At 40.0% G+C, this 22,958-nt stretch overlaps 1 protein-coding gene across 3 annotated transcripts in view; it reads left to right on the top strand.

Moving 5' to 3' along the window:
• baiap2b (BAR/IMD domain containing adaptor protein 2b) overlaps window positions 1-22,958 on the top strand; it is an 86,022-nt gene that overhangs the window by 14,985 nt on the left and 48,079 nt on the right. The gene's annotated exons all lie outside the window — the stretch shown is intronic.

The raw sequence follows: 22,958 nt of genomic DNA, 5'->3' as shown, positions 1-22,958 counted from the left end.
TTTTTGTAAATTCTTGCTTTGGTGGGGCGCCACTTATACCTCTGTGTCTGGAGTGTAGTATATGCATATATCATATACGTACATGTTTTTTACTCTAGCCACCATTAGGCAAAAATCCAAATAGTTTGTGGTGATCTGTCCTATTAATCCCTTACAGCCTTGTACTTTCCATGTGTGCAACCTCAAGATATTTGAACTATAACTCAATGGAAACAGATCATACGTGTCAGCAATTATCTCTCCATTTAGACATTAAATCAGTTGAGCTCCATTTTAGCAGTTTGGCTTTAGAGCTCATTGATTAAATTAGAGCTTTGAAGTCCTCTCCATTAAGCTTTATTTATTAAATATATTGGGCAGAATTTTCTGGCACTTCACACTGGCAGGATTCTCTGGTTTCACTGCAATGATGGGAGATTTTGCTGTGTGCCAAATTCTTCGCCTTTGCTTGCAGCAGCAGTGGGGCGTGATCAGATGGAAAGTTCCAGCCATCAATTTTGTATGTTTTAGGTCTCCTTGCTCAAGGAAGAATATATTTACTGTAGGGGGAGTGCAACAAAGGTTTACCAAGCTGATTCTGGAATGGCTGTGACTATAGATTGGGGAGACTGAACCCAAAAGCAGATCTGGACACCACACCTTAGGAAAGATATATTAGCCTTGGAGGGAGTGCAGTGTAGGTTTACAAGAATGACACCTGGACTTAAAGGGTTTAATTATGTGGGAAGATTAGACCTGTTTTCTCTAAAATTTAGAAGGTTAAGGGATGATTGATCAAATTCTTTAGGATAATAATGGGACAAGACAAGGAAGATGAAGAGAAATTATTTCCTGGTGAGATTCTAGAACTAGGGGGCATAGTCTAAAAATGAGAGCAGACCTTTCAGGAGCGATGTTAGGAAGCACTTCAACACAAAAGATGGTAGCGGTTTGGAACTCTCTTCCACAAATGGTAGTTGATACTAGATCAATTGCTTTTTTTTGGTAAAGCAAAGCTGTTAAGGGATTTGGGCCAGAGGCAGGTATATGGAGTTAGGCCACAGATCATCAATAAATGGTGGAACAGGCTTGATGGGCTGAATAGCCTACTCCTATTCCTATGTATTGTCCAGAATTTAGAAGAATGAGAGATGATCTCATTGAAATGTACAAAAATCTTACAGGGCTTGACAGGATAGGTGCAGGAAGGATATTTCCCTTTATTTGTTTTTTTAAAAAAAGGGGGGGGGGACAGGTATTAGAGCCATAGGCCATTTAGGACTGAGATGAGAAGGAATTTCTTTACTCAGAAGGTGTTAAATCTTTGAAATTTTCTATCCTAGATCTGAGCAAATGCTCATATTTTGTTCAAAATTTGTGGTGATAACAGTTGGTCTGTATACCATTTGAAAGCAATATAGGCCTTGAAGTAATGGCTTAAATAATGTATACAGCCAAACTGCTTATTCTTCAAATATGTGAACTGTTGTAACTTGCACAGCAGTTTACGCCCAACAGTAGCAACTGAGATGAGTCCTTAAATGCTGTTTTGTACAATATGTTAGCAAGATTCAGAGGTTTGAGATGTGGAATTGTAATTAATACATGAACAGTAACCATGTTTCTTGTACGCTCTTAAGTCACATTTTCACTTTGCAGTAAATGCGTGTTCCTTCTATAAAAGCGATTTGCAGTGATTCATCTGCCAGTCCCTGTTTTAAAAAAAACCAAAGATGAACTGTGACCAGAGTTGAAAGCAAAATTGGAAATAAGATTAATGTGAAGAAATGTAAATTAAGTTTGACATTCTTATTTTTTGGGTTGTGGATGTTGCTGGCATGCTGCTATCTATTGCCTACCTTTAGTAGCCCCAAGAAGGTGGTGGGCCACCTTCAGCAGTCTGACAAAAGTGAGTGGTTAATCCACTTTGGGAAGTTAATGAGTCAGGCACATTCCTGTTGGACTGAAGTCAAGTATATACCAGACTAGGTAAGAACAGAAGCTATCCTTCTCTAAATCGTATTAGTGAACCAGTTGATCTTTTTAACACAATCCAATAACTCCAGGGTTCTTTATTTTACTGTTGCCAGCCTTTCATTTTCTTAAATTGCCATTCTGGAATTTGAGCTTGCATTCAATGAATAATTAGTTGTGCCCTATAGATTACTTGTTCAGTGACAACCACCAATTTATCATACCCTTGTATTTGATATTTTGATCATCTTATTCTCAATAGGGTCGAGTGGGAAGCTTCAGCGAATTACTTTTTAAAAAATAAATGATGGATTTGTTTAGAATCTTATTGAAAGGTGGGATCCTGTATTGAGCTCTTTAGCTGGAAATGTAGAGAGCTATCCTGATCATTACAGTCTGTTACTGTTCAAAAATAATCTCTGGGATATGTTGAGAGTTCCTTGTTCTGATTTAATTTGTCTCTATGACTCTAGGGAAGTGCCTAGCCTTGGGTGCTTTCCACTGGCAGTCCAATTAATACACAGTACTTATCAAATATATTTGTTAGATGCTGGTGTTTTCCTTGGGTTGTAACATTTTCGAACTGAGTGCCATTGCCATAACATTTGTTCTGCCGGATCAATATGTTTTATTGGTAATCATCATAAAATCACTGGGTCAAAGACCTGAAACTGGCGTCCTTATCAGCAGTATGGTGTACCCATACCACATGGACTGCAGCAGCTCAAGAAGGTAGCTCATTGCCGTACTGTTGAGGGCAATAAGTGCTGAGCTCTTTGGCAATGCCCACATCCCATGAAAGAATTAAAACTCACTTTGTCCTCAGCCTTGACGTATGAGGTTTAAGTGTCACAAAGGCCACTAAAATAGTTCTGATGAAATACAGTACATATTATGATTGCAGTGTGTCTTCAGTAATTAATGACTTAACTTGGTCAGACTGCAGTTTGTTTCATAACGGTCACAATTCCAGGATTTGCACCAACTTTTAAACATTACTTATAGGATTTTACTGAATAGACCAAAGCGGTGAAGTTTATGGTGATAAATGTATTAGAGTAGATGTTTTGTCTACATTCTGAGAAGCAGATTATTTCCATGCTGTTGCATGAAATGAATTAATGTGCCTTGTGTCTGGAGTCATGGGATATATTAACTGGTACTGGGAAACCAGATCACACAGGCAAATAACAGAAAAATTGGCAAAACTTTTTGAAGAAATTTGAGTTATTTCAAACAGCATTATACTGCCCTTAAATGTTTACTTGTTAATGTTGTAATATTTCTGCGGTATCTAATTTTTACAAAATGGGCAATTCTACATTGGTGATGCCTTGCTCATCTTCACCACATAAATCGTGTTGAGAACAACTAGTCTTTCGAGTTCTGTCTGTATCTATCTGTATGTTCAAGTATAAACACTTAGTTTGAAAGTATTTTCTCATTATTTCTGGTTGTTGGGACAGTTGCATTTGCATCATCACCTTTTCATTTTGAACCAATCTTCATTTATGCGGTAAACCGAAGGGCATTAGCCGGTGTTTGGCATTATTGGAGATATCCTAGTCAAATTCTGACCTCTATATAATACTGTGCTCTAAAATGTTTAACGGAAAGCTAAAGTCAGGAAATAGATCTCTTTATGCCATTGTTTTCCTTGTCCCATTTAACTCCATTTCTTTTCTTCAATTCAGGAATCTCCTTCTCCTTTCCTAGGAACGAGTACAGTAGACTTTTCAGACCTTGGCAGAGGTCTGCTAATTTAACTTCAAATAGTTTGGGAATCTGGGGCCTTGGGGGCTGAATGTTTGTTCTGACTATGGGAGTGAATATAGAGGTGGGTGGACAAGTAATTTTGGTAGTTGGTATACTGGTTTGCTGACGTTGTCCCACCCCAGGTCCTTTTTCTAGAGGCTTATTGGGCATTGAAATGTTACTGCTTACAAATCAGTTAAGGTAAGTGACAGGCCAATTAAGGCCACTTGTCAGAAGCTGATGGGAACAGGCCAGCTGCCTTGCGGTGGCTTCAGGCGACAGATAAGCAGTGGGGTGTCAGCACCTCAGGCAGGCCTTGCGGCTCTCCCCACCTACATCACAATTGTGGCCTGGCAGCCTTGGCCATTTTCTAAATTATTTTGTGCTGGAGGGTCTCTTGATGGCTGCCCTCAGCTTTGAGAACCTGTAAGCTATCTTTAATTCGATAGCAAGCATGTCCTCCGACTACAAATTGGTGAACTCAGGAATAATTACTGCTGTGTGTCAGCTCCTCACACAAGGCAAGGTTGACCCCAACATTACAGTCGCAAACCCAAACTCCAAATTCTACATTGGTCTTTATAGCTCAATGCTATCCATGCCCCTTGTAAAGAGAAAAGCCTTTTAAAATATTTTAATTCTATTAAAACATCTTGAATTGTCTCTCTTCAAATACTTGTCAGCTTTACAGTATTCTAATTTTAGACTTGATTTTTACTAATTGTCATGCTCCCGCGAGAGACATTTCCTGGGTTCGTCAGTACACAAGTATGGCCTGATGTTCCCTAAGGAACATGGGAGCATTACCAAGCATGGGCAGCTGATTTTCCAGCTCAAACAGCTTGTTATCCAGTTGCTTCTGATGAAGGAACTTGTTTTTGATCCCTGTGTTCAATGTTAAGATAGCACCTAATTTAGTAAGGGAGTAAGAGATGATATTGTGGGAGCATTCTTTGAGACACTTGAGGCAAGTTTTTTCACAGCAGCTGATTGCTTTCTCATTGCATGCATGGTGCGCCATTCCATTGAGTACTGAATTATGTTTGCAGCTTTAACTAATTAGTTTAGACTGCATCATTATTATTCCTTTTTAAGAGTCCACTGTAAATGTTGATTTTAAAATTTGGATATCGCACACGTTTTAAAATAATTACACCAGTTGCTAGCCTATAGATGTTTTTAAAGTTTATTTGTTAATGTCACAAGTAAGGCTTGCATTAATACTGCAATGAAGTTACTGTGAAATTCCCTTACTTGCCACACTACGGTGCCTGTTCTGGTCAATGCACCTAACCAGCATGTCTTTCAGACTGTGGGAGGAAACCGGAGCACCAGGAGGAAACCCACACAGATATGGGGAGGGTATCCAAACTTCATGCAGATAGTGACCCAAACTGGGAATCGAACCTGGGTCCCTGGTGCTGTGGGGCAGAAATCTCTGTAAATCTCTCTATTTTAATGGCCCTAATATTTACAGAGAGGATGTGATGGAAGCCAGAAGTGACCAAAGAACCCAACAAAGCTGGGAATGTGGAAGTTCTGTTGTGTTTAACACAGGACCCTTTGTTATCAGTTGTTTTTTCGCTGTTTTCACCTGGACAAATTGGCAAGCTCGCTCATTGGTAGTCGGGAAAAACAGTGGCTGGAGGCAGCAGCCAGGCACCCTTGGGGTCACTCCACAGCAATTAGGAAGGAGAAAGATCAGCAGTCAGATGTTTGAGTAATTATTGGCAGAGGATAAACTGAAGTTTTCCTCGAACCAGGAAACATCCATAGCCTACAAGAAGTACTGTAAAAGCTAATTAAACTTGTGGATCCGGCAGCTCAGGTTCAGTTTCACTGCCAGGTTTCCAGATTCCCTGGGAAAACTACATAGCAACTGTACATATTTAAGTTTGATTCCCACTGTCAATAGGAACCCAATTTAAAGTTTGAATAATGACTTGCAACTCCATGGCAAAAAGCTTGGATCTTTAAGTGACAGGTTGGGGTTGCATCTTATGACTCTTATTTCCTGTAATTTTTCTTTGTTAACCCTCTCTTGGAAGGTGGGAATCGGCACTTTTTCCCATTAGGCTTTTTACATTTCATATTAGTGTGTGAATTATCAACTAATTATTAACTAGTGTGTGTATTATCAAGGCAAAAAAAATCTAATCTACCAGTTTCATTTAATTCTCTTAATGTGCTGTTTTAAATCACCATTTTTAATAGTTACTGGGGGAAAATTACTCAAACTTTTGCCTGTTAAAGTTAGAATTGTTAAAAATATTAACTTGGTTGCTATTTGAATTCAAATGTTCCCAAGACTAGGATTTGTTTTGATTTAATAAGAACATAAGAAATAGGAGCAGGAGTAGGCCATCCAGCCCTCCGAGCCTGCCCCGCCATTCAATAAGATCATGGCTGATCTGTCGCTGCTCAGTTCCACTTTCCCGCCCTCTCCCCATAACCCTTAATCCCCTCTCTTATCAAAAACCCATCAACCCGCGTCTTAAAAATATTTAGCGAGGCAGCCTCCACCACTTCAACGGGCAGAGAATTCCAGAGATTCACCACCCTTTGAGTGAAGAAGTTCCTCCTCAACTCCGTTCTAAACTGCCCCCCTTTTATCTTGAGGCTGTGCCCCCTAGTCCTACTGTCTTTTTTGAGCGGGAAGAGTCTCTCCACCTCTATCCTATCCATCCCATTCATCATCTTATAAGTCTCAATGAGATCTCCCCTCATTCTGCTAAACTCTAACGAGTACAAGCCCAGTTTATTCAACCTCTCCTCATAGCTCAACCCCCTCAACTCCGGTATCAGCCTAGTAAACCTCCTCTGCACTCCCTCCAAGGCCAAAATATCTTTGCGCAGATGCGGCGCCCAAAACTGCACACAGTACTCCAGCTACGGCCTCACCAATGCCCTATACAGCTGCAGCAAGACCTCCCTACTTTTATATTCAATCCCCCTCGCTATGAAGGCCAGCATCCCATTCGCCTTCCTGACCACCTGCTGCACCTGCAAGCTGGGTTTTTGCGACTCATGCACAAGGACCCCGAGGTCCCTCTGCACCGTCGCCTGCTGCAGTTTTTTTCCCCGTAAGTAATAGTCCTTCCTACCATTCTTCCTACCAAAGTGGACCACCTCACACTTGCCAACATTAAATTCCATTTGCCATTTCCTGGCCCATTCGCCCAGCCTATCTAGATCCTTCTGCAGACTCTCCACACCCTCCGCACAATTTGCCGTTCCCCCTATCTTGGTGTCATCAGCAAATTTCGACACCCTACACTCGGTTCCCTCCTCCAGATCATCTATATAAATGGTAAAAAGCTGAGGCCCCAGCACCGACCCCTGGGGCACTCCACTAGTCACCATCCGCCAATCCGAATAGCACCCGTTGACCCCCACTCTCTGCCTCCTATTTGACAACCAATCCTCTATCCACGCTAACACCCTACCCCCAACTCCATGTCCCTCGACCTTCTGCAATAACCTCTTGTGAGGTACTTTGCCAAACGCCTTCTGAAAATCTAGAAAGACCACATCCACCGGATCTCCTCTATCCACCGCCCTAGACACATCCTCATAGAACTCCAGTAAATTTGTCAGACACGACTTCCCTTTAACGAAACAGTGCTGCGTCTGCTCTGTCAAGCAATTCCCTTCAAGATGCCTCGCAATTTCCTCCTTAATGACAGATTCTAACATTTTACCCACCACAGACGTTAAACTAACCGGCCTATAATTCCCCGCCTTTTGCCTGGCACCCTTCTTAAACAACGGCGTAACATTAGCCGTTTTCCAATCATCCGGCACTTCCCCGGAACTTGTCCAATAGAAAACAATTTACATTTTGCATCCCTTTATTACCCAGCCAATCATTGACCAATAATTCTGTGTTTATGAAACATTGTTCATTACAATCTCCTTTTTGATTGAGTTTCAACTCCTTGGATATCTTTTTACTTCAGATAACTTCACCGATGAGAACAATTTAAGATGAATTATTAAGCAATAGTTACCCCAGCAGATCAAACAACAGTCTTTTTCTTATGGAAGAACTACATTGAAAGTTGGCTAATTAATTTGGCTTCTTTCACCTGGGGATGGTTCTCTCTCTAGTCTGTCTTTATGTTTTTACTTTTCTTGATCAGTACTCGCCTGCATTTTTTTTCAAGGAGCTACATGATTAACATTACAGTCATGTTACCGCACTCCAAGACACTGGGCGAAGTTTCCAGCCATGCATGTCTCAAGACCAGAAATCCCCACCCAAGGTCAACAGACCTTTACGTGGTCTGCCGAATTTTCTGTCCCATCCACTACAATCCCCGTGACAGGTGGGACAGGAGAACACTGCCCACTGTCTTCTATGAGAGATTATAGGCACGATCCTCTGGCTGAGGCGGTGTGCTGTTCATTGGTGTTGGGATTGTCTGATCCTGCTGCTGTCGATGGAAATTCCCATTGAAGCCACGCCATGCCACCAGGAAACCCACAGTAGGGGGTGCACTGTCAACGGGACCATCGCCAGTGTGAATGGTCAGAGAATTCAAGCCTGCATTATTTTACAATTGTATTTCATAACTTTTTTAGTGCTCTTTCATATTGTTTGTATTATTTCATCTTCATTGCGATGAATGGAATATTGTGGCATTTAGGATGATATTTGTGGACCAATATTCTGTTAATTTCCTTTTATGCATTATTGAACTCTCCACTATTATAGTCAATGCTGCAGGTTCAAGCGTACTGTTTCTGTGAAGAACAGGCGGTTAAACTACTGCATCTTTTAAGACATGTTTATACCAACAGATCCATTAGTGCAATATATTGTTTAAGAATAATAGAGATAGTACTTTGCAGTCCATTACAGGAAGATCTTAACAGCATATAACAGCTGATAAAATTGTCCTTCTGAACACATTTCACAAACCAACCCTTTTAAAGTTGCAGTTAGAACTATTATGTGAATTTCACTTCATTTTAATACAAACACATTTGAGAAATTACAATATTAATAGAAAAAATGTAATTTTCTTTTTCGACATTGGCAGAGGTGGCCTAGTTTGACTACAAGTTACCACAGATCATGATTATTGAGGATTGTATTTTTGCTATTGAGTTTAAGATTACTAATATCATTTAATATGTTGGCAATGTTAAGTCTAGCATTGTGTTTCCCTTTAAAGGGACATTGTTCTGTGGTAAACAGACTGCCCAATGGGCAATAGGCTGTACTTGTCCTCAGTAGTTCTATATTGGTGTTACATTGTCCTAGGAAATATGATTATAACAAAAAAAGGAGTACAGAATGTATCAGAATGCCTGTGTGTTTTTCATTTGTGGAACATGGGCATCACTGGATGGCCAGCATTTATTGCCTATCCCTAGTTGCCCTTGAGAAGGTGGTGATGAGCCACCTTGAATCGCTGTAGTTTATGTGCTGTGAGTTGATCCACAATGCTGTTAGGGAGGGAATTCCAAGCTTTTATCATTGTTTTTGCTACTTTGAAAGGACGACCAGGTTTTAATCAATTTTGCCATCCAGTCCTACATAAAATAGTGGTAGTTCTTGGAACTATTATGATCATCGCAAATAGACAATGTCTTTGTCAGCTGTCTATTTACCTATATTTATGTGACTCAGCTGTTACTAATGAAATTCTCAACCATGCCTATGATATTCTCAGTTTTGACTATTCCAGTGCTAGCCAACTCAGCCTCCCGTTTTCCAGGTTTTAAACTTCAGCTCATTCAGAACTTCGCCGTCCAAATCAAATCACATTCATCCCTACATTTATTGAGTTACGTTGTATACCCACCACCCCACCTCCATTAGCCCTCCCCACTCAGTTCTGTACCCTACACTCTGTAATTCCCTCCCTAAACCTTTACCCAATGTATTAAATACTTTATATGCAAAGCTAATACCAAATTACTGTTGTTAAGGGTGGGTACTTTTTTTAAAAAAAGTTTGGAATTAAGAACATAAGAACATAAGAAATAGGAGCAGGAGTAGGCCATCTAGCCCTTTGAGCCTGCCCCGCCATTCAATAAGATCATGGCTGATCTGTCGTGGCTCAGTTCCACTTTCCCGCCCTCTCCCCATAACCCTTAATCCCCTCGCTTATTACTTTCAATTAAGATGCTTCTTTAGGTGAAGGTTAAGTGGGGCGTATTTTATAATGAAAGTAATGGCTGTTATCAGCAGCTCTATAAACGCTGATTGGATGGCAAATAGCAAATACTTGAATCAGATTTATGGCGAGTAAAGGTCTGCTTTTTATGTTGTCGGCACAATAGAATTATGCCGAAAACAGCTGGTTCCTGAGAGGAAACCTTGGGATAAATTTGAAACACAATAGAAAAAAACAAATTGTCATGACGTTTTAGTGTGATTTGTTATGCTGAGCAAGAACAAAAAGGCTTTCATGTTTGTTTTTGCTGCTGGATAAGGAATTCAAACAAGCCTATGACTGACTAATTTATTGAAGTAGTTCATTTACTTTGATTAAAAGTTACAGTATTGGGGCAATAGTGCAAGTGTGCCCACAATGTCAATTTGCATGCAATTAGCTAGACATTCTGCATCATGATTTTCAATTCTGATTATTTAGTTTTCCTGCTCTACCTCCTCCCGTTGCTGCACTGTGCCAGTAGATTGAAGTTGGGATGGAGTTCTCCCATCTGGGATTAATTTCTGTGGCATGGCTGGGAATATGTAATCTTCCCACTGCAGAGGCCAGTAGGAAACCACACCGTATTTTCTGGCCTCAAGCTCATTAATTACACAACTTGGCAATTTGCACCTTATTCCCTGCTGGGGTAGGCCTGATGACAAGTAGTTGACATTGTTGTATTCAGACACCATATTGAGATGGCGCCCAACATGACTGACCCATTATTGAAGAAAGAAGGTGGATTTCCAGGAACACAGAGGCTGGACGATGGACTGTGTCGATAGTACTGAATCCAGAAGTTCCAGCTTTAGATGCTCCCACACACCACAGCCCCCACACTCCCGGCCGGTATGTTTTCCCGCTGACATTATGGAGAATCAGGCATTAGTGGAAGATGCTGGTCAGGCCTTCATTTGCATCCTATTAGCATGTCGCTATGGGAAAATCCTACCAGTGTGAAACTGATTTTTGCATTCTTGCCAAATTCTCTCCCCTCATTAATCAATGAACCGTCAGAATCTGTCCTTGGTTTCTTCATTATCAGAGCACGGGGTATTTTCTTAATCTTTTGTAAATCAGTCTTCCCTGGACATTCTTCAAACCCTTTGACTTCTCTTCTACTTGTCTTCAAATTGCTGTCTGATTTTCACATTGTGCATTCTGTTCACTAAAATTGTGCTGAAGCACAGCAACTGAAAACAGCCTCTTGTTGGCGCACTCCCTTTGAAATCAATGCTAGGAAGCAGACCTTCTCCATGGGGATCCCCTCAGCTGATATCAGTGCATCACATCTGCTTTCTTTTTCACACACCACTTGAGTATCCATGGGAGTACTTCAAATGCTTTTTTTAAACACACTTGGAAAATGATGCGTCAAGGACGAGTATTTAACACATGAAGTGCACTCCAGTGGGGAAGTAAGTGCGAGCTTAGAGGAAAGGTGGCTGCATTTTCATCCATAAAGAAGTTGGAAAAACAAACATTACAGAATATTTACAATGCAGCTAATTTGACTCGATGTGATTTTTTTAAAAAAAATTGTGGATAGGCTAATTCCAGGTCAAAAAAGAGCTTTTAAATTCTAAGGTTGCAATTAAAGAAATGTTCAATCCAAGTTTTCTAAATGAGCAGAAGAATAGTCTTCATTTTGTTTAGTAGAACAGCAACCAATTTATTCAGACCAATGTTGGATGTTATCAAATTTATACAGTAAACCCATCAGTAATGTGAGCAAATTCTCAAGATTCACTGGTCCCTGTTTTTTTGCATTGAAACATTGATTGGGAAATAGTTGTTAATACTTTAGTCAGTAAAATAATACTGCTTTGGTAACTTGCATATTAAACATATAGTTTACTATATTAAGCATTAAGTTATGAAAAAGAATATCCTGTTTTTAAAACAAAAGCAATTAAAGTAAAGATTTCTGCACTTTTTAATTCATGTAGGACTTGTATATGGTATAGAACTTTTACTATTATCAAATCATTAAATGTTTAGCTTGGGTCATAGTTACATCAAAAAGTTGGATATGAAACAAACTGGTCCCAACAGTTTGCAATCTTTGTTTAAGATGGATTTATGCGTTCTTGGAAAGATTTGCACAAGTATTTTTTTCTCTCTGAGACCATGAGGTTGTTTTCCTTTTGTAACTTCCAGATTGATTCTTCACATACCTAACTACTGATACATGCTATTCTCACCCTTTGTTATGTCTTTAGCAGCCTATTTCTGATTGATGAACACGCATGTCTTACATTTCTTGTGCCCAAGGCTTACATTGTGCGAGCCTTTGCACCAGTAGGAATGGAAGGGTTTGTGAAGCCTGTGCAAGTGATCATTAATAAGCCATGTAAACCGGAAAGGTCAGTTGAGAATTAGTAACCTATGATGACACTCAGGAAACTTAATGTTGAATTACTGGCTTAACAGGCATAATCAGAAGGAAATTTACTGTTGCTGTGTCTTGCATTTGTGTTGGGAAACCAATCCATTATTTATTTGGACACTATTTTTGTTTCACTTCATGTCCTCACAAATGACATGTAACGTGTGTGCTAGTTATAGTTGATGCTTTATTTGGATTTCTTTTCAGAATCAAAGTTATTTTTAATTTATTATGGACTGTTCTATAGTGTGCCAATAGTGTTTCATTCCTGCACTGGCAAAGAAACAATTATTTACATCTGAAAAGTGCGACAACAAAATGGAAATAGAATCATTTCCCCAAAATGACTGACGTTTCAAATTACTCCCCATATCTTTTATCTACGCTAATATCATTATCCAATGCTCTGTAAAATTGCCATTTTCAGCCACAAATTTAACATGTTAATACAAAGTGACGGTAGGACTTCATTTTACAATGTTTGTGCTCTTAGTTTACAGCCATTACAAAGCCATAAATGATATTTGATCCTCATGGCTCTTCTGGCAAAACCTGCTTTTCTAGCATGTTTCAGATTGGTTCACTTGCTGGCAAAAAGCCTGTTTTTCTTTTTTATATACTGTGTTCTGCCTGTAGGAAAGTTAATGAAACACTCGTTTGCTAGTTATGTGAAACATCTAATATGCTGAAAATCCACTGAAGGGTTTGGAGTGTAAAGTGAAAATTGTATTAAGTATTAGTAATAAGATGTTCAGAAAAGAAAGGGCATCAGAGCTCAAAACATTTGGACAGAAGAGCTAAGCAGAAACTGACAATTTGTCTTTTATGCCAACTGTGTTTTTCTTGGCCTGTTACTGATAGATGAGTGTAATCAGTAGCTATGGAGCAAGTCACACTGCATTTATCATCAAAGGTACTCTGAAACGAACAGGCTAGATAACAGGATGCAATAATTAGTGTCCACATGCTTAATTTTCTACCCTTTTTCCAAAGAAATCTGTTTTAATTCTAAGTTAATTACTGCAGATGCTGGAATCTGAAACAAAACAAACGCTGGAAAATTTCAGCAGGTCTGGCAGCATCAACGGGGAGAGTACAGAGCTAACGTTTCAAATCTGGATGACTGAATGATAGCTCTGATGAAGGGTCATTCTGCCTTCTATAATTAATCAGGCAACAAATTATTTATACACCATCTTTAACATAATAAAACATTCCAAGCTGCTTCACAGGAGCATTAGGAAATCAACTCTGATACCGAGCTACTTGAGGCAGTAGAGACGATGACCAGAAGTTAGGCTAGGTTTTAAGAAATTTTGGAGAAAGAAAACAAGGTAGAGGTGTAGGGAGGGTACAGAAACTCCTCAAATTTATTGTGTTAATGTTGTTTCATTTTAAAGTTATTCCTTAAACCCTGTTTCTCCATTTTACACTCTCATATCGTTTTAACATTGTGTGTTGCTAAGGCCTTCAGAAGGGCAATGGAGCAGTGCTGTCAGAAGATTTGTTTGTAACCTCTGGATTTGGTTTGGGAGATTGTGAATTCAGCCCTGCTCACTGCCTCACTCCTGCCCCATCCAGCTTGCTGCACTGCTGACCTAGCTTGCTTGTCACCTCACAGTAAATGGCCAAAAGTACTCTTGATTCGCAGTTTCCACATTCAGGCAACAGTGACTGGGAAGAAAGCTGGGGGTCAGATTAGAGAGAGATTCGCTGGTGTTTGGGAGGAAGAGAATCACTGAGGACTGGGGAATTGCTGGAGACCAGAGGTAGAGTGAATTGCTGGGGATTGGGAAGAGGCTTGCTGGGAATTGTGGGAGAAACCTACCATAGAGCACAGCTCCAGTTTTTATATATTTTTCCTTCAGGAAAATCTGGTTTGCTTAGTAATGTTCCACCTAAAGTTGTACTTTTAAGAAATGCAAATAGGATGTTAATTGAGGAGTTAATGTATTCCAGAGCTCAGGGCCTAGGTAACTAGAGGCATGGCCATCAATGCTGGGGAATTATCATCTTATTATGCTGTGAATAAACCAATGTCTTGAAATTGGACTCTTGCAATATTGGAGAATGACCAAAATAAATAAATGTTTGAAGAACCCAATATCTAGACACCTCCTAAAGCTTATGGTATATTAATTTAGCAGGAAATGTATAGCAATAAATACAATATCAAAGGATATGAACATTTTTACTTCAGCTGTAGAATACTCCATATCCAAGAATCTGTGTGTACCAAACTCTTTGGTAGCTGTGCTTTCATTTGTCTCAGTCCTGTTCTAAGAAATTTCTCCATTTCCTCTCTTTGTAAAATTGTAAACTTTATAACATCCACCTTTTTGGCGAATCTTTCCTCTTCATCTTTTCTATGTTGATTGGGTGTCTGGTTTTTGTTACAAACGCTTTGAACATTTTTCATGTATTAAAAGGTAGGCTGTAATAGTAATATGTTCTTAAAAATTGTTTTTATTTTGTCGCTGTGACACTTTCCTGAAGTTGGAGATTTGTTTCTATGTGTTAGTAACACAAGAAGATGGTCTTTAAGCAGCTGTCATTAACGTTTGCAGGTTGCTAGCACTATGTTTGTGGCAATGTTGTGCATAGGGTCAGTGGTAAAGCATCTTTTGAGGTGTTTCAGAGATAGTATTGGCACAGAATTGTTAATGAAACCAGACCGATGCAAGTGCCAGACTATTAGTATAAAAGCAAAATAAAAATATTTTATAGTACCAGCAGGAGCCATATGCCCAGAAAGGAAACCTCATAACTGAGCTTTGAGTTCCAGGTGTTTTTGTTCCTATATTTGTATAAAGTAACTTGTGATCTTAGTTTGGCGTATGACGTGTTCCATCCAATGGATGTAAATCCATAACAACATGTTTTTGAATGCTGCATTTGATTAATCATATTATTGAAGTTTTAAAAATCTACATGAATCTTTTATTCCTTATGTAGCCGACTGAGTACAGCTTTTTAAAAAAAGTGATGCTGGAAATGATTTTTGCTGTGTTTTAAAGGCAGTTTGTTCAAAGTTGAGGATAGCTGACCTGCAGCACTGTCGTGACAAAGTCACCAGTAAACAACTTATTAGCGCAGCAACCTAATCTATTTGCTTCTTGTGATTATGTTTTTCAGTAGTGGGAATTGCTGTACAGTTATTTATGTCTCTCTTGAGACTTATGCATTGCTAACCTTGTTTTGTAACAAAGGAATTTGTGGCCGAAGTTTTTGCAGCGCTCCAATAAAACTCTGCAGGGTGTGTTGCTGGGGGGAGTCGTGGGTGAGTGGGGTGGGGTAGGGCGTTACTTCCTGTAACTCATACAGAAGAATCCAATCCACCTCTGCTTATGAATTAAGGCTGCAGACTGTACCGTCTTTCCATTCAAATTGTTAGTGAACCCATGTTCAGCTGCTTTCTAAATTCATGGTCAGGAAAAAGACAAATAGTTTGTGAATCTCAATTTAGTGAAGTAAAAAGCTTCAAACTATGTTTTGGAAATGGTTTGCCCTCCTTTGTCTTTAAAAAAAAGTCTTTTTTTGAATTTTTGTCTTTTGGCAATGTATTCGTGGAGATTTGGCTTTTGTTTTCAGCATTGTGGTTATTGGTTGACTATATAACTGAATATACGTTGCAGCAGTGAATATTTGAAGTAATAACGGCAAGATACATTGTTTTAATAATAGAGAAAATTTGGACAGTGTTTTCTGTTGCTATTTCACTAAGAAGCCAAATATCAAATCCTAATTTGATACCCTAGAAGTTTTGGAGAACAAGGATTTTATCATTAATTTTAATTAATTTTTTGTTTAAACACAGCTGTACTGTACTTACAGTGCAATGCTGGCAAACTTTAATGGGTTATTAGTTGTTCATGAAACATGCTTAATTTGTTTTTATTGAGAACATTTGCAAATCTATGAAAATGTAGATATACAAGGTTTGGTGTGTCAAACCTATCCTGATCAATCACAATGCAACTAAATACCCTGACTCACCCATCCCCCAGAGTACTTTCCCACAGCAACATATAATCTCTCAGGAAGAGGCAAATCATTTAAAAAAAAATGCCAATTCGGGGAGAACAGTCTTAAGTTCCTTCTTGATCCCATAAGGTGATCCAAATAAGTTGAGGAGATCACTGGCCACCAGGTGTGTACTGACATCTCCTTACCTTTTAAACCCAGTGATATTAGTTACAGAAGGGGACTAGGTCATTTCATTTTGAACTGTTGCAGGAGAATTAAACTGTGCGCACCACACGTCACTAACTTAATCATGCACACATAACACTACAGCAAGGACATTGTAACATATTCATGGAATGTGGGCTTCACTGGCAGGTCCAACGTTTATTGCCCACCCCTAATTACCCTTGAGAACGATAGTGTGAGCTGCACTTAATATAAAAAAGGATAGCAAGAGTTTTTATAAATATATAAAAAGGAAGAGGCTGGCTAGGGTGAACGTTGGTCCTTTAGAGGATGAGAAAGGGGAGCTAGTGGTAGGGGATGGGGATATGGCTAAGGTCTTGAATAACTTTTTTGTTTCTGTCTTCACGGAGGAGGACGTGAATAATTTGCCGGGTGTTAGCGATGGAAAGGTGGTAGGAATGGAGGGTCTTAATGACATTACTGTTACTAGAGAGGTGGTGCTCGACAGACTGGAGGGGCTGATTGTGGACAAGTCCCCAGGACCGGATGGAATGCATCCGAGGGTTCTGAAAGAAATGGCGGAGGTGATAGTGGATGCCTTGGTGGTTATTTTCCAGACGTCGCTGGATTCCGGGGAAGTGCCGGAAGATTGGAAAACGGCTAATGTTACGCCGTTGTTTAAGAAGGGTGCCAGGCAAAAGGCAGGGAATTATAGGCCGGTTAGTTTAACGTCTGTGGTAGGTAAAATGTTAGAATCCGTCATTAAGGAGGAAATTGCGAGGCATCTTGAAGGGAATTGCTTGATAGGGCGGACGCAACACGGTTTCATTAAAGGGAAGTCGTGTCTGACAAATTTACTGGAGTTCTATGAGGATGTGTCTAGGGCAGTGGATAGAGGAGAGCCGGTGGATGTGGTCTTTCTGGATTTTCAGAAGGCGTTTGACAAGGTACCTCACAAGAGCTTATTGCAGAAGGTCAGGGGACATGGAGTTGGGGGTAGGGTGTTAGCGTGGATAGAGGATTGGTTGTCAAATAGGAGGCAGAGAGTGGGGGTCAATGGGTGCTATTCGGATTGGCGGTTGGTGACTAGTGGGGTGCCCCAGGGGTCGGTGCTGGGGCCTCAGCTATTTACCATTTATATAGATGATCTGGAGGAGGGAACTGAGTGCAGGGTGTCGAAATTTGCTGATGACACCAAGACTGGGGGAACGGCAAATTGTGCGGAGGGTGTGGAGAGTCTGCAGAAGGATCTAGATAGGCTGGGCGAATGGGCCAGGAAATGGCAAATGGAATTTAATGTTGGCAAGTGTGAGGTGGTCCACTTTGGTAGGAAGAATGGTAGGAAGGACTATTACTTACGTGGCGAAAAACTGCAGCAGGCGACGGTGCAGAGGGACCTCGGGGTCCTTGTGCATGAGTCGCAAAAACCCAGCTTGCAGGTGCAGCAGGTGGTCAGGAAGGCGAATGGGATGCTGGCCTTCATAGCGAGGGGGATTGAATATAAAAGTAGGGAGGTCTTGCTGCAGCTGTATAGGGCATTGGTGAGGCTGCAGCTGGAGTACTGTGTGCAGTTTTGGGCGCCGCACCTGCGCAAGGATATTTTGGCCCTGGAGGGAGTGCAGAGGAGGTTTACTAGGCTGATACCGGAGTTGAGGGGATTGAGCTATGAGGAGAGGCTGAATAAACTAGGCTTGTACTCGTTAGAGTTTAGAAGAATGAGGGGAGATCTCATTGAGACGTATAAGATGATGAATGGGATGGATAGGATAGAGGTGGAGAGACTCTTCCCGCTCAAAAAAGACAGTAGGACTAGGGGGCACAGCCTCAAGATAAAGGGGAGGCGGTTTAGAACGGAGTTGAGGAGGAACTTCTTCACTCAAAGGGTGGTGAATCTCTGGAATTCTCTGCCCGTTGAAGTGGTGGAGGCTGCCTCGCTAAATATTTTTAAGAAGCGGGTTGATGGGTTCTTGATAAGAGAGGGGATTAAGGGTTATGGGGAGAGGGCGGGAAAGTGGAACTGAGCCACAACAGATCAGCCATGATCTTATTGAATGGCGGGGCAGGCTCGAAGGGCTAGATGGCCTACTCCTGCTCCTATTTCTTATGTTCTTATGTTCTTAACTGCTGCACCCACAATACTGTCAGGGCGGGAATTCCAGGATTTTGATCCAGTGACAGTGAAGGAATGGTAATATATTTTTAGATCAGGATGGTGAGTGGCTTGGAGGGGAACTTCCAGGTGGTGGTGATATATAATAGATTCTGCTGGATTGTGTAGCTTTGTGATAGGAAAGGCATTTTTTTTAATTTATAAGATCTATGTTGATGAAATAATCTAGCAAGGGCGGTTTATATGACATCTTTTCCTTCCCGCCCTCCCCTCTCTACAGAGACTCACCCTTCACTCCATGTGGTATCTTCCAGCTTAGACCATGAGCAAAGTAGGAGATAGAATCTGTTTCTTTTCCTCACGCTGTGTAGAATTGTTTTTGTGTTCCAACCTGAAGTATTGATGCCATCATTATACTCAATACCAGATATTTAATTCCATTGACTGCAATGGAGCTGAATATTGGGTGCAGCATATAATAGGGTGGCTGGTCCCAGTGTTGCCTGTTTTGTGCCACTGCTTGACACAAATTTCTTCCCCTAGTACTTTACCTTGTAGAGAGTGCACTTGCTCTTTACAGAGAGAGCTTGCTGTATTAGGATATCCCTCTGCTAATGGTGTGACTCCCTCTGTCTTGCATCACAGGTGCAAATGACTTGACTTGTAAGGCTTGTAAAATAGCATCTAACCTGGTTACAGTATGCGAAGTCAGCCGCTTAGCCATGGTTGAACTGCTTATGAGTTTATATCCCTAATTATTTAAGTGATTAAGCTGAAGGGGCTGTTGTGATTTATACTGTATACAGAGACATTGTAATTTGAAATATGAACAAGTTTCAATAGTTGCTTGTTTGAAAAATAATTGGTAGAAGGCAACCATGAAGCAGGAAGGTGAGTGTAAAATAAAACGCTGCTACAAAATATTCTATATTACTGTTCCAAATAAACTAAAGGGCAACATTGACTAAACGTTACTCAGCAGGCAACAGATACTCTAGGCTACAGAAAAGATAACATTTATTAATGTCGCAATATGATCAGTAACCTGTATAGCATGCTTTCTACAAAATTGCAGTCTTTCAGGAAACAGTCTGAAGTCACTCCCAGCAATCAACAGGTTCACATCTCTCCTTTTTTGCCAAGCGATGATGTCCAGTGACATCCAAATTTCCTCTCCCTCTGTCCTCTGAGAATTCCCAAACCAACTTCAAGCAGTAAGGCCCAATCCAGTAATTTCTTCTGGTCTCATCAGTGTCTTTAAATCTCTTTCAACCAGTGGACAAATTTTCTTCCGCATTCTGTCTGGTAGCTAGCAGAAAACAATCTTTCCCTCTGCAGACAGACAACAGCAATTTCTGTTCCCTGTCTCTATCTCTTTCCTCCCATGTCTTTAAATTGCGGCTCAAAGTATCAGAGCCAGAAAGTCCACAATACCAAGAACGTCTGCTTCTACGTCAACATTTGACCAGGCCCCTCTTGTCCCCATGGTAACCATGCTGCACACAGGCTTTTTGTCAGGTAGAACTAAAAGGAGATCACACAATTCTCTTCATTACTCCATTTTACCTTAAAATAAAGAAATTGTTTAAACATGACCATCTTATAAAACTTTGCCTTTGTAATGATCAGTTTAATAACATTAAATCCTGCCCTTCAGCATTTTTATTAGGCATAGCATAGAATATTAAATAGTTAAAAATAAAATTGGCAGATAGTGTCAGGCTATGCAAATCAGGGAGGTGATAATTTGTATTTCCATGTGGTGAAGTGACATTGAGGAAAAATAGTCATCTGTGATTAAAATTTCTATAATTCATGGAGAATAAACAATGACTAAAGTATGCCATTCAGGATTTGAGTAATATTTGAGAGTAAACATTCAGGAATTCCTCCAACTAGACAGAATGTTTTGAGTGATATGGTGTGGGTGGAGAAAGGTGAGGTCAGCTGTGTGCTTAATATCCTTCATTTTTATCAGTATTGTAGCTGCTGAGTTTTGCATGCTCTGTAAATGTATCCAAAACCCCACTTTTATCTTTTCTAAGTTGTAATTTATTGTATAAAATCCAACAAATATATTTGGTTTAAATGAAACTTTTCAGTTAACATTGAAGGTATTTTTCTGCAGCGATGATTCATTTTGAGTAACTCATCATATCAGGTACTTGGGATGAGCTTATTGGCATTCAAATGCTTTTTCAATAGTCAGTTTATTTCCACACATCTGCCATTTGACAGTGAGCATCATTATGCTTCATAATGCACTGAAGCACATCTGAAGTGGGGTTCACACTGGCCTCAAAGCCTGCTCTTGCAGCATCTCTTACCGCTTTTGTTTGCATTAGCACTTCAATATGATTGTTCGTAAGATTGACCACATTTTTAGGCAGCTGCAGTCTGGTTAGCCAGGTCATTCTATCAAATGGTGTTGATCTCTCTCTGATCTCAGTTTGTAGATATGCAGTGGTTCTTAGGCAAAAAGAACCAAATTTAGTTATTGCTGGTATCAAAAATAGTGAAATGAGATGCAGTCCATAAACTGAGTTATCGGAGCAATTGAAACATATTTCATAAATCACACCCTGTTATTAATAAACCTAACACTTAAACTTCAGGATATAATGGTGGACTGTGGTCACTCTAGAAAAAATTCTTGAGGTATGGGCATTACTGGCAAAACTGGCATTTACTGCCTGCCCTAATTGCCCTTGAAGGTTGTGATGGGTCATCTTGAACTACTGTAGTCCACATAGTAAAAGTATCCCCACCATGCTGTTTGACAGTGTTTCATGATTAAAATACGATCTGGTGCTGATCATGGGTAGTGTCACAGCTGAGATTCTGTATTCATTTGCCTACTACAGCAACTTGTATTTTTGTAACATCTTTTCACATTGTAAAACATCAGAAGGCACTTTGCAAGAGTCTTATCAATCAAAATTTGATACTGAGCCACTTGAGATGTTTGGGCAGTTGGTCAAAAGATAGCTTTTAAATAGGACATTGAAGTAGAACATCATGAAGTTTGGTAAGGGATTTGGCAGCTGAAGGAATGATTGAGGCCAGAATTGGAGGAGATGTTGGAAGTCTGGATGGACGAGACCATGAAGAGATTTGAAAGCTAGGAGAAGAATTTTAAAACCAAGGCATTGCTTAACTCAGAACCAGTACTGGTCACCAACTGCAGGGGTGATAAATGAAAGGGACCTGGTGTCACTGAGGACCTGAACAGCAGTTTTGGTTACCTCAAGTTTATTAAAATAAGAAGCAAGTCAAAAGCACGTTGGAATAGTAAAGTCTTGAGGTAACAAAAGGCAAGGAGGAGTACTCTAGCATCAAATGAGCACACCTAGGTATTTTCCTGCAGAGGAGGCCTTTTATGCATTTACTCTGCAACTTTAACATCACAACAAAAGTTTCCATTTGATCATTACAGTCAGTATGCTTCCAGAATGAGGGCACACCGCACTCCAAAAGGAAATGGTCAGACATTGCTGTCTCAGCTTTTGGGTTCAACATCCCTGTGCAAATAACTACAGTAGTATCACACATGGTTTAAGAGATGCTCAGATGGGCTGTTTGATTATTTGGATTTGCAGACAAAAAAAAAATTACAGCTTATTACCAATTTAGACTAGTAATGAAGCAACCAAAGAATTACAGAAGAACACAAGCCACTTTTGGTACAAGCAGAATCATGTAAGGTTAAATTTTTAGTACATACAATGGCAATAAAGTCCTGGGCAGTGGAAGAAGGAAAAAAAGATTCAACCTACTTAAAACAGGATATATACAAACTGGGAAAGGAGTTGTAAGAAATCTGGGAGGGTAAAAACTGAACTCTGACCATATTGAGCCATTGCCGAGCAATATTAACAAGCAAACAGAATGCTGAGGCATGTTGCCAAATTCACCAAGCTCAGATCTGAGATTGTGTTGACGCAGTTGGGCATTGTGTTTGTCAGGCTGCACCTTTGAATATTTGGTTCTAATCAATAAAACACTAATTCTATGGAAGTAGTGCAGAGAAGGGCCATATGGTCCTATGCCATGCCGCCCTCATTTTCTCTGAATCACTGCTGAATTTTGTCGTCATTTCACGTCCCATCAAAGCAAAATTAAAGAAGATCAACAAGATTAAAGTCTTGTGTTTGGGGATTTATTGGGATTAAAGCTATGTTCCACCTGATGAGCAAAAATCTTTTTTTATTAAATACTTAAAATTGGAGTCAGATATTCATGTAATACAGATTCATGATATGAACATAGTGTATTACGGAATTTATTATCTAAAATCTTTGACTGCATTCATTTCTTCTATTTCACTTTTGCTACCTGCTTCCAGACCGACTTCATCAGTGATGGTAGATGCCAGGCATTGTGAAGTGTTGTGGAAGTTCCGCTTCAAATGACGGCCATTGCCATGTTG

Source organism: Carcharhinus amblyrhynchos, chromosome 21, assembly GCF_965287045.1.
Source record: "Carcharhinus amblyrhynchos chromosome 21, sCarAmb.v2.hapA, whole genome shotgun sequence".
In the NCBI taxonomy this organism is placed as follows: domain Eukaryota; kingdom Metazoa; phylum Chordata; class Chondrichthyes; order Carcharhiniformes; family Carcharhinidae; genus Carcharhinus; species Carcharhinus amblyrhynchos.
The sequence above is the reverse complement of the archived record's forward strand: the minus strand, read 5'-3'. Positions and strand labels throughout refer to the sequence as shown.